Raw genomic sequence first — 12,328 nt, forward strand, 5'->3', positions numbered from 1 at the left:
GTGAACTTCTGCAGTTAATCCAGGATGGACTTCAAAGACATTAGTCATTAATCTTACAGTTCATACAAAAAATAATTTTTAAACACTGGACCTTAAAACTTACTTAGTTTACTAAACTTAAACCATGACCTGCACTGCACACACATAACTAATATTGGCATTATATTCATGCTGTTTAGCCAGAGGGGAACTGGCCCCCTCAGTGAGCCTGGTTTCTCCCAAGATTACTTTCTCCATTAACCAACATCTTATGGAGGTTTGTGTTCCTTGCCACAGTCGCCTTCGGCTTGCTCACAGGGGTTCTAAATACAATTATTATTACATTTTTATACACAATTTACAATCATATTTAATCAAACTACACAATGGTGACTCTAAGATTTTATAGATTTTACAGCTTCAGTTTTTGTTAATGCATGATTTTCTGTAAAGCTGCTTTGAAATTATGTGTGTTGTGAAAAGCGCTATACAAATAAAAATGACTTGACTTGACTTGTCCTGAGTACAAAACCTGTCTTAATTAATAAAAAAGAAGTTGATAAAAAGATCTACTGCGATATCTTGTGATAATATATGTAATATGAGAGATTTATAAACAATCTTATTGGGCCGTTAATTTTTGACCAGGAACACATAATGTGTAAGCACAAAATAAACACAACATAAGGGTTAAAAAAGTATTTGAACATCAAAATTACAATTTAAAACCATTGTGACAATTAAAGCCATACAAAGACAATTAAAAACATTGTGTGGCCAATTTTTTTTCACTGGCTCTTTTTCAAACACACAAAGTGTGCATTGGTGACATCATAAACTAAGACTTGTTTGTTAGTTACAATTAAACTGTGGTTGATGTACTTGTGCAGAATTCCATTTAAAGACTTCAAGCTTCGCTACATCCTGTTTCAAAGGTCATAAGATCGATAGCAAGACTCGTCACACACTCAGAAAAGTAACACCTCTGGTAATTCATACACAACATCCTGAAGCAAAGAAACAACAAAAAAAATAATAATAATTTGAGGGCTGTTTGACGGGGTGGGTTGAGATCGTAGTAAATGGAGAGACAGAGGGCAGAAGAGAAAAAGACAGATGGGAAACCCTAATCCACTCCCTCAGTGGTTTCACTGAGTTCAGTTTCGATTCACTCACCCCTTCACCTGGACGTTCAGAAAAGTGCATGTAAAGCAGAAACATTGCCCAATACATCTCCATTTCACATGGAATTTAGAGCATTTGTTTTTTTTTATAATGATACACTACACTAAGATAGATTTCTTGTTTAATTATCATTAAGCCAACACATAATATATATATATATTAAAGTGTGTTCTTGCCTTACCCTGATTCACTTTGTATTTTATTTATACATACAAGAAACTTCACTGACATTTAGATAGATATACAGCCCTTATAGTATATCTATAGCTCTCTCTCTCTCTTTCTCTCTCTCTTTACAATGTTGTTTGTGAATCAGCTTTTAAAGAGTCATATAAAAAAAAAAAGACGCTTTGCACTGTGTGGCAAAGTAGTAACCTGATGAAAAAAACTGCTCCAATTCCCAATATGACAGAAAAGTACGAGATACAAAAAACATGAAATAAAGGAACAACAACAGACAAATAAATTGTTTTGGATGGACCGAGAGAGAAGTGTTTTTATGTGTGTGACAAGTAGTTTCACAGAAGAAGTGTGTTGTGTTTTGCACTGCTTAAGATTGCATTATTTTGCTGAGATGCGAGTGTTTGCCTCTGTAATGAAATGTTGCACCTGGGCATACAAAACAAAACACAGGGTAAGAGTATAACCGTCTGTCGCCTGTCAGATATGTTTATCATGGGTAGAATAAACACTCCACCTGCAATACATGCTCAATACAGACAGAATACTGAAAATACTGACTCAAGAATATTCACAACTGATCACATTAAATCACTAACTATCTTTTTGGTGCTTGACAGTCATGAGGACTGTTGTATGAAACAGAGGGAAGATTCTTCAAAAATACTCCTTTTGTGTTCCACAAAAAAGAACAGTATAAAAACAAAACACGGAATGGAATTCATTGAAGCCATAATAGAGCTGAATTAAACAACACAATAGAACACAACATAATTAAATCATAACACACCAGAATTATGGCACAGCAGAACAGAATTAAATTATAACACAATACTTAAACCATAACACAATGGAATTAAACTAACCCAATGAAATTAAACCAAAACAGAACAGAATTAACACATAACACAACACAATTATGCTTAAACAGAACCGAATTTAAAGACAAAACAACAGAATTAAGACAGAACATGATATAATTAAACTATAACCCAATGGAATTTAACTATAACACAATATAAATAAATTAACGCAACCGAATTAAACTAGCCCAATAGAATTAAACAATAACACAACGGAATTAAGATAGAACATGATAGAGTTGAACTATAACACAAACTAATTAAACTGTAATACATTAGAATTAAATCAACACAACAGAATTAAGCCAAAGCACAATGGAATTAAACTAGCCCAATAGAATTATACCACAACACAACAGGATTATGCCACACAAAAATAAACCTTGACAAAATAGAATTAAACAATGCAATATAATTTTACCGCAACAGAATTAAGCCACAACAGAACAGAATTAAAGCATAACACAACAACATTCAGACAGAGCACAATGGAATTAAACAAAGTCTTTCTAGCAAGTCAGTCCACTGTCGGCCATCTTTGACTCGCTCCCGGGAGGCTATTTCCAGTCATGCCAGTGCAGCTGGTATCAACTTGAATTGGGGAACACCAAAATCTCAAAAACGGTTGGTCAAGATGACGATCAAAAAACATATTTCAAATCAACAATAAAATCTGACAATGCTGGAATCATAAATTGTGATTCTTTACATCATATTACACACACACACACACAAAACAATTTTGTATAGCTTGTATAGCTAATGCGCATGCACATTTTAGAGTTGATTGACAGGCGATATCTTTATCTAAAAGGTGATTGGCTCTTTTAACTGTAAGGCGGGACTTCCTTTCTACATCCGTAGACTGTTGGGCGCTTGGAGATTCTTGGTTGAGCGTTCCAATTTCTCCCATTCATTTTAATAGAAGTGGCCTGTCTCTGCTAAATACTCTCTGAATTAAACCATAACAACAGGACTGTATCATTCAACAATAAGTAATGCTAGTCGGAAATCTGTCTTTGTGTGTGTTTGTGTGTATATGTCAACAGTAGGATGACAGAAAAAGAAAAAGCTTGACAAGGAAAAACAGGGGGCATACAGTAGTGTGGGAATTGCTTTTAAGTATTTTGAGTATTTGAGAGATAAGTGTCTTTCCTTCCCCTTTTCTCTACCTTTTCATGTCTTTCTCTCTGATGTAGGGGATGGAAATATGCTGACAGTGAGTGTCAGTTTTATTTTTCCAGTTTAGCTCCTTTAACAGTCGCATTGCAGTTTATCATAAAAATTGTGAACATGCATCTCTTTATAAATGCAGTCTCGGCACAAAGATCTAAAAGAAATTGTAGAACTTTCAGGATGGAATCACAGTTCTAGAGTTTTCAGCCACCCGAATGAGTATTTTAGAACTTCAGTTGAGTTGTTCTGGTCTGATTATTTCTGACCTCTTTGACACAATCTCAAGCTGAAAATCACATTTTTACCTGCCCAAAACTAAAATAGTTGTGGGTACTTTAATAATAGGGGCCATTTCAGCTTAAAATGACAAATGATCTCTCTCTCTCTCACTACATGTTCTCTCTCTGTTTCTCAGATTTAAAAAAAAAATATATATTATTTCAAAAAGTAAAGAAAAGTGAAGCGTCATTGAACAGATTAACATATTTTCTCAATTAATATTACATTCATACAGCCATGTTGAGTACTGTTGGACTTTGTACAACATTGGATGAAGAACGCACTTCTCGATCATTAATAAAGAATGTTCTTTAGGTATGCAGGTGAGTAGTATCTATATAGCACAGCTGAAAAGAGACGCATGACTTGCGGTTCTCTGACATATGTTTGTTTGGTTTTTTCCATTTAGCGTTATAAAACGGACAAGCTCCTGTGCCATTATGGTACAGTAAAGTGTCCAGTGCATGCACACTTCTCAAAAATCTCAGCAGATTTTGTAGGTCATCCCAGAATTTCTCCCCTACTGTTTTATGAATACTGAGGATTCGGACATTCTACTGATTTGACATACTGCTTCTTACATCCTATGTAGTAGGGAAGTATGCACATTCAGAAGAGGGATTAGTCTCTATTAGTTGCATTAAACTTTACAGAAAAGAGAATATCTAATAATAAGACATGATCCAGACCCTAAATTTGTATTGTGGAATTTAGATGTTCGATTCTATTTTTTTTAGACCAATATTTTGATTATATCTATCTATCTATCTATCTATCTATCTATATATATATATATATATATATATATATATATACTTTTAGTGAGCACTATCACTAAAAGTTAACGTACTTTCATGTCTCCGCTGCAAATGAGTCTCCAGCAATATGAATTATACATGAGTCTCTCGCTCTCTTTTTCTCTCATTTTCTCTACTGACAGAGAAAGCTAGACAGAAAGACATAGGGACTGTCTTTGAGGTGGCAGCTGTGTGTGGATGTGTGTGTGTTTTTGGTTCTCATCATACTATGGGTTGACAGATCACTGTTATGCCATGTCACCTTCTGCTGACTTCCTGTCCCCTCAGGAAGTGCCTCTTCACCCTAATGAGCATTCCGCCTCGAAGCCACAAAGTATGAGAGAAGAATGAGAGAGAGAGAGAGAGAGAGAGAGAGAGAGAGAGAGAGAGAGAGAGAGAGAGAGAAATAACTGTACTTATTCAAACTTATCCACCAATGCAGAGCAATAGAACAACTTTAATGTCTGGATTTTGACATGAGTTATAATAATAATAGTATAATGGTAAACTCAATAACACAATGATTTAAGCAACAATAATCATTTACTCACATTCATGTTGTTCCAAACCTGTATTATTTTCTTCTGCAGAACACAAAAGGTGGGGGGGGGGACAAAACAAAACATTTGACTAACACTATCACTAATACACTAACAGAATATACACCACACACATTCTGTCCTCTTCAAATAACGATTTTCTCTCCCAGTAGGCATCGCAAGCTGACCCAGTTAAAAGTTTGTGTTTGTGTATATTATTACCTGGAGAGCTGTAGGAAGCAAAAATACCTAAAGCTCCTTTTAGACTTAAGATACACTGACTTCTGTTTTTATTAGAGGAATTACTTGATTTAGTTTTTATTTTTTGTGCTGTGTTATCCGATTATTTATGGATAGTCAAAAGTTTCAAGTTGGATTTAAGTGAATTTTAAGGTGTAGGGTGAGCCTGTAGTGTCACAGAACTGCTAAAATAATGACTGTTTTCAAAAGGGTTTCCCCGAACACTCTCTTGGTCAGTCAAACAGATATCGTCCTAAAGTCATGTCATTGGTTGAGATAATGCTGCTGTTTTGGACAGTCAGGATGCTGAAATAGTAATGTTTTAAAAGTGCCACAGTGTTACACTTTTTGGAAAATCATCATACATATGGCTAACTTATAGCAAGAGAAATATTTTATCATCCCAAAATTCCATCACTTTTTAAATTATGTGAGGAATTAATAAAACATCTCAACAACACTAAAATAAAAAGATATACATAACAGTTTTCATTCTAAATTACATTTGGAGCATTTAATTCCCAAAACTGATTCCAATGGCTAAATTGATTGTATCTTTTGTTTATTTTACTTTCAGCCAATCACAGTATGTTCCAGTTCTTTAACATGTGTTCCAGAGTCACTCTCAGGGGTATTATGGGATGGCAAGCTGGAGGATTTTTTTGGCTCAGAGAGGGTCCAGAAGAGCCCATGCAGGAGAGAGCTGGAATGAAACCAGTGAACAGAACGCTGGGCACGAATAAAATATTGGAACTGAGTGCTTGTGGCATTTTCATGCAATATATATACAGCAGGAGAAAAAATGGGTAACACTCTGTCAAGTCTGTAATATAATGCATTATAAAAGGCATTTTTAATACACGTTGCAATTCATTATACAGTATCTAATAATTAAAAATTGCAACCACAGTTCTACATTAAAAATCCTTTTTACTAATTGATAGTAGACTAATACATTTGAGCAGTGCTCGAATTGATTCCAGTCATATGGGGGGTCCACATGGTGGGGGGGGGGGGGGTGGTTGTTTGGCGTGTGTGCTTAGCGGTCTGGTGACGTAGTGGCGTTTACATTCTATTTTTCCCTTTCTTATTCAAGCATTACATTTAAGAGTAAAATCTATTAAAACACATCATCAACCCCGATTTCATTTTATACATTGTGTTATAATGCATTCTGCTTTTTAAAGAGATAACAATAATAAGGTATGTATTATAAAGTATTATATCGAGAACATACAGATGTTGTATCACATTTTGTTTCAACGGCTGTAATTTAGTGTATTTCATGTCTCAAACTGATATAATATTCCTATATTTCTGCAACAAATTAAAGTGTCCTAGTTTAAAAAAATAAAATAATCTAGCCTACAACTCTTCCCAAGTTTGTAAAAAATTAAATAAGCAAATTAGGAAAAGGCTCAAGCCCCTGCATGTCTCATCCCAAAATCTAAAGATAACTAATAATTATATATAATACATCATGTCAACATGAAGAAAATTAGCGGAGGTGCTTTTAACAGCTACAGCAGATCAGAGTGGCCTCAGACGAGACAACAAAATATAAAACTCTGTCACTAAACTCTTTCATGCTCTGATAAATGTTCCTGTTTCCGAGTAAATTTAAACAGATACGTTTCTATCTGCAATTTAGAATTAGAACTAGCGATGCCCGATTCATAAATGAATCGCTCTTGAGTAGGTTCTTTTTCCATTTGAACTGGTCAAACGGGTTAGCAAAAGGACAGCTCACCTAGGCTGTAAATCGTTTAGAGCCTTTTATCACTGAAACAGTAGGTGCGTTCCAATAGACTGTTAGTCCGAAGTGGACTTCACATGATATTCAGCCATGTTAAGGGAGATTCCAATCCGAAGGGAACGTTTATGTTCAGTTGGAAGGGCACTTCAAACGGCATAGGGAATAAGTGTACATCGATACATCACTTCACAGGAAGTGGAGAGGGAAATTTACCCACCAGTCATTGCGAACCAGCAGAATACTGTCGTAGTTTGTCTAAATAAATGTTAAAATCATTGTTTAAATTAAGCTTAATTTACCTCAGGTGTGCTTTCTATGCGGTTGTGCTCGACCGTTACATCCATTATCATGACAATAGGTCATATAACAGTTAAGAAGACTCACATATTATAGAATAACCACTGCGTAGGGAACCTGCGGATTGGAATGCACCTAGAATAATGGCGTTCACTCCCAACCATTGATCTATATGGATAACTGGATTGCTCATAGAATTCTAAACTGCCAGCAGCAGCTTCACTGTTGTGATGTCATGAGCAATCCAGTTCTATATTACAGATCAGTGCACCCAACCTGTCTTTGTGGTAGATGCAGCACCATGAGGTGTCTTGAGATGCATTGGAGGCAGTAGCGAATTCTCAGGGTCAGCAAAGCCTTCTCTGCTGGCCTAACATGCCAAAAAAATTGTTTCATTCTCAATCACCTTTTTGCCTATGAATATTTAATCGCTACCCACTCTTAATCTACAAACAAATAGAGAAAAACAAAAAGTTTATCCAGTCAGAATTTATTCCTTGATGCTTACAAGCAAAATGTGACAACTGTTTCACAAATCGCATGCCTGAAGCAGCGCGTGAGATTGAGCTCCACCCCGTCAGGCCTTCAGAATTTCCATAGAATCCCTCAACAGTACAACTGAATGCGCATCTAATGTCAGATTGTCAGATTCATCAGCCAATCAGATTGATTTATTTTTTCTTGGTGGGTGTGATCTTTAGGATAGGTCCCGGTCGAGGCCTTCTAGCTGGCCTTGAGTGACTCAGTCACGCTTTAAGTGATGTACGTAATTTGAAAGCGAAGAGCGTAAGATCAAGCTGTCTGATGAGTCGGCTGTCATCACTGCTGGTATTGCCATTGAGAAAGAGATCCTTATGGATTTAAAAACACGAGATGTTCTGCATGACCATGTGATTGATTAATTAAACAGGAAAGGAGGACTGATTTTCACTTCAAGTAAATTGGTAAGTGCTATGATAGCGCAATGATCGAAGACGTCCATCTAGTGCATGTTTACATAGAAAAAAACTATTATGCATTTCGTGTGAATTGAAAGGACAATTACAGGACACTTTAGATAGAGAGTAGAAAGAATGCTCAATAAAGTGGATATTTAGCTGCAATCAATCGAAACCAAACCTGCAAATGCATCCTATCATTTGCCAGTGTTGAAGGTCTTCAGGAAGTTGCGTGTGGAGCTTGCGAACAACTCTGCAGGTAAAGACATTTACCGACCAAAACAGTATCAAAACACAAAAACAGTACATGAAAGCACATGATGTAACAAAAAGTCACATTGCATTACCATGGTTTTATGGACACATACATTGAAATACCATGATTTATAAATATGGTAATGATTTATTACTGTGGTATACTCAAAGTGTGAAAGATACCATCATTGTACCATAGTACTTGGACAATAGCATCACTGACAGCATTGAGTTTGGGCTTGGACTATACTTTTGTCCAAAGAATGTTTTGAGAAACCTGTTTGAAAATTATTTTAATTTGGTACAATAATGCTGGTGGCACAAATATACACACCTTTGAATAGGTCACGATCTTAGGAATAAAATGTTCCTTTATCTTTTAACATAAAAGAGCTCACTGTACTATAAAAACATACTGTTTCAGAACTCAAAACTTCCTCCTCACAGCAAAAAGAGCATTTGATAAAAACCAAGCTGTCAAAAGATTCATTCTCTACTTCCTCCACATTGTGATGTCACACTGTGGTAGACACTTGCATCTTACCACCTCCACAACAACCCATTGGCTGCATCAGAAACCAGGAAAATGCTGCCTCCAGAGGCTGTATAAGGAGGTAGGAAGGGATCAAGGCACTTCCAAATCCAATGTTTGTGTCACATCCTGTCTACTGAGATACCTTCATCGATTGATTTTTGAAGGCAGCACAGATGTATCCTTCGCTGCCTATGAAATCCTACAATACTGTGCGTGCTGATTCACGGCAGTTGAGCTGAAGAAAAACAAAATGTTGGCCAAAGAGGTGGTTAATAGCCAGTTTCCATTTATAGCGAGAAATTAGCATTGTAGTTTTGAAACATACACTTTGTTTTCACCAAAACTCTCTTGATTTTGTTCTAGATGATTAGACCATTGTGGTTCGGTTGGATGAATGAAGCAGATACGTTAACTTTAGTGGACACCAGATGCCGATAATCAATTGCTGGTATCCTAGCAACAATGTGACATTATGCTGCCTCTAGCCTGTCCAAAACCAGTTTCTGGAGGTACCTTTGTAAGCAAACGCTGTGTGTTGAGTCATTGACTGATAGGGCAGCGAGGCAACAAGACAGCTACCTTTGGTTTCGGACGCAGCCATTAACTCCTTATTTTACCTTATCACTTCCGTTCCCCCTCTCTGACACACACAAAACACACACACACACACACACACACACACACACACACACACACACACACACATATGTTGGTGCAGCTATCATTATGAGGACTCTCCATAGACATAATGATTTTTATACTGTACAAACTATAGATTCTATCCCCTAACCCTACTCCTAAACCTAACCCTCACAAAAAACTTTCTGCATTTTTACATTTTCAATAAAACATTGTTTAGTATGTTTTTTAAGTGATTTGAATTATGGGGACACTAGAAATGTCCTCATAAACCACATTTATAGCATAATACCCTTGTAATTACCAGTTTGTAACCTAAAAAAATGTCCTCGTAAACCACTTAAACCTGCCCACACACACACACACACACACACAAACTGTCACACTCTTCCGTTCTATGCCAAGAGAGAGAGAGAGAGAGAGAGAGAGAGAGAGAGAGAGAGAGCACAGAACTAAACGCCTGCTCTGCTTTGCCCTGTGTCTTTAATTGGCATCTCCAGCCTGTCAGACAGAGAGGAAAAGAGTCAAATAGAGAGAATAACAGAGAACAAGAGAATTGCAGCCACCTTACAGAGGAAAAAACAGAGAGAAAGAGACTAAGACAAATTGCAGGTGATTTATATAAATGCACTCTGTGTGAATGTGGGTCCCCCTTTAAATAGCCACTATAGCAGATTAGATCCATAGAGGATACTGAAAATAATATTTCACTCTAAAGGCAAATATTCACAAAATATATATACACTACCGGTCAAAAGTTTTGAAACACTTATTCTTTATTATACATTTTTTTTTCCACATTTGTGAATAATAGTAAAGTCATCAAAACTATGAGAATAACATAAATGGAACTATGGGAATTATGTTGTGACTAAACAAAATCCAAAATAAATCGTAACTGTGTTATATTTATATTTATTAAATTTTAGCATCTTCAAAGTAGTCACCTTTTGCCTAGATTTTGCAGAAATGTACTCTTGACATTTTCTCAACCAACTTCTTGAGGTATCACCCTGGGATGCTTTTTAAACAGTATTGAAGGAGTTCCCATCTATGTTGGGCTCTTATTGGCTGCTTTTCTTTATTATTTGGTCCAAGTCATCAATTTCAAAAAAAAATCTTTTTTTTTTTTTGTATTAAATTTGAGTTATAATGAAATAAATTAATATGGTGGCACAATTATATTTTTGTCTACAAAACTAATTTCAAACATTTAAGCATACGCCTTCAAATCAAAAGATTTTTAAGATCATGAGAAACATTTCAGTCAAGTGTTTCAGAACTTTTGACCGGTAGTGTGTATAGTATGTGTATACAATATATATATATATATATATTCCCTCTAAGAGATAATGGAAATGATGAACAATGAGAATGATATATTGTAACATTTTCCCTTGCTCTCAATGGAGTTCTAAGCATTTGGTTGCATAATCCTTATCAGAATGCAATGGGTAAATAAACAGCTCCTCAATTTACTTCCTTAAAAAATAAAAAAATTAAAATAAACCCTTTGCCATCTCTCCTGCAGCCTAATTTCTCTTGTTAGTTAGGTCCACAGGGGATGTTTAAGCTTGAGTTGAGTCTCATGCTCCTTCCAGAGAGCAGGCCAAACCTGTCTTACCTTCTCCACGTCCCTGTGCACATGAGATATAAGCCAGCAGATACGTTTAGTGAGTCTAAGAGAGCGATAAAGAAGGTAAGTTCTAAAGAAAGTGTCTGATACCATTTCTACACTGCAAATGAGCAATTTAAAGTGACAAAATGATCCTCTGATTATAATCATTGAAACTATTGCTACAATGTCAAAACTGCAAGCGTTTGTTGTGGTGCGACAAAACTACACTGCATCTATATAATAAACAAAACTGTGTACACTACAACCAATGCAGTGTGACAAAACTACAGTACTCCCATTGTATGGGACCCAGTGTGATTTGATAAAGCTAACGCTCATGTTACGATAAACAAAGTTGTCATGTCTGCAAGTGAGCAACATGATGAAGAAAAATAGAACTTTTCTGTAATAATCAACATAATTGCAAGCAAGCGTCGTGATGCGAAGAAACTAGAATTTTCTTGTTATAATCAAGGAAGTTGTCTACACTGCAAGCAAGCGACATTCTGCACAAAAATAGAGCATTCCTGTTATAATCTCAAAGTCATCTGCACTGCAATTGGGCAACTTTATGCAAAAAAATTTTAAATGTATTTTATAATCAACAAAGTCAAATCAACTGCACGCAAGCAACATGATGTAAAAAAAAAAACAACAAAAAAAAACTACATTCCTCTTATAATCAACAAAGTACTCTACACAGCAAGCGAGCGACGTGATGCAAAAAAATAAAAAAAAATAAAATAAAAAAATAAATACAAAAACATTTCCTGAGCAACCATTGGTTGGCGCCATGACGATTCTATAATTGACTGTTTTCTGTTTCTGGTCTCGAGACGCAATATGAAAAACTAACGAGACAAGCGATCCAGACAGAGAACAACCACCATTTAAGTTTTTCTTCGAGTAAAAATGAATTTCAAGCTCAACTTGTGCAGTTGTTGGCTGTCATAACAACTCAAAGTAGTTAATGATATCAACAAAACTAACCTCAGACCATCACTTCATGACATCTACATACTCAGGTGAGACACTGTCAAACAAATGGTAAT

This window comes from Myxocyprinus asiaticus, chromosome 40, assembly GCF_019703515.2.
Source record: "Myxocyprinus asiaticus isolate MX2 ecotype Aquarium Trade chromosome 40, UBuf_Myxa_2, whole genome shotgun sequence".
Taxonomy (NCBI): domain Eukaryota; kingdom Metazoa; phylum Chordata; class Actinopteri; order Cypriniformes; family Catostomidae; genus Myxocyprinus; species Myxocyprinus asiaticus.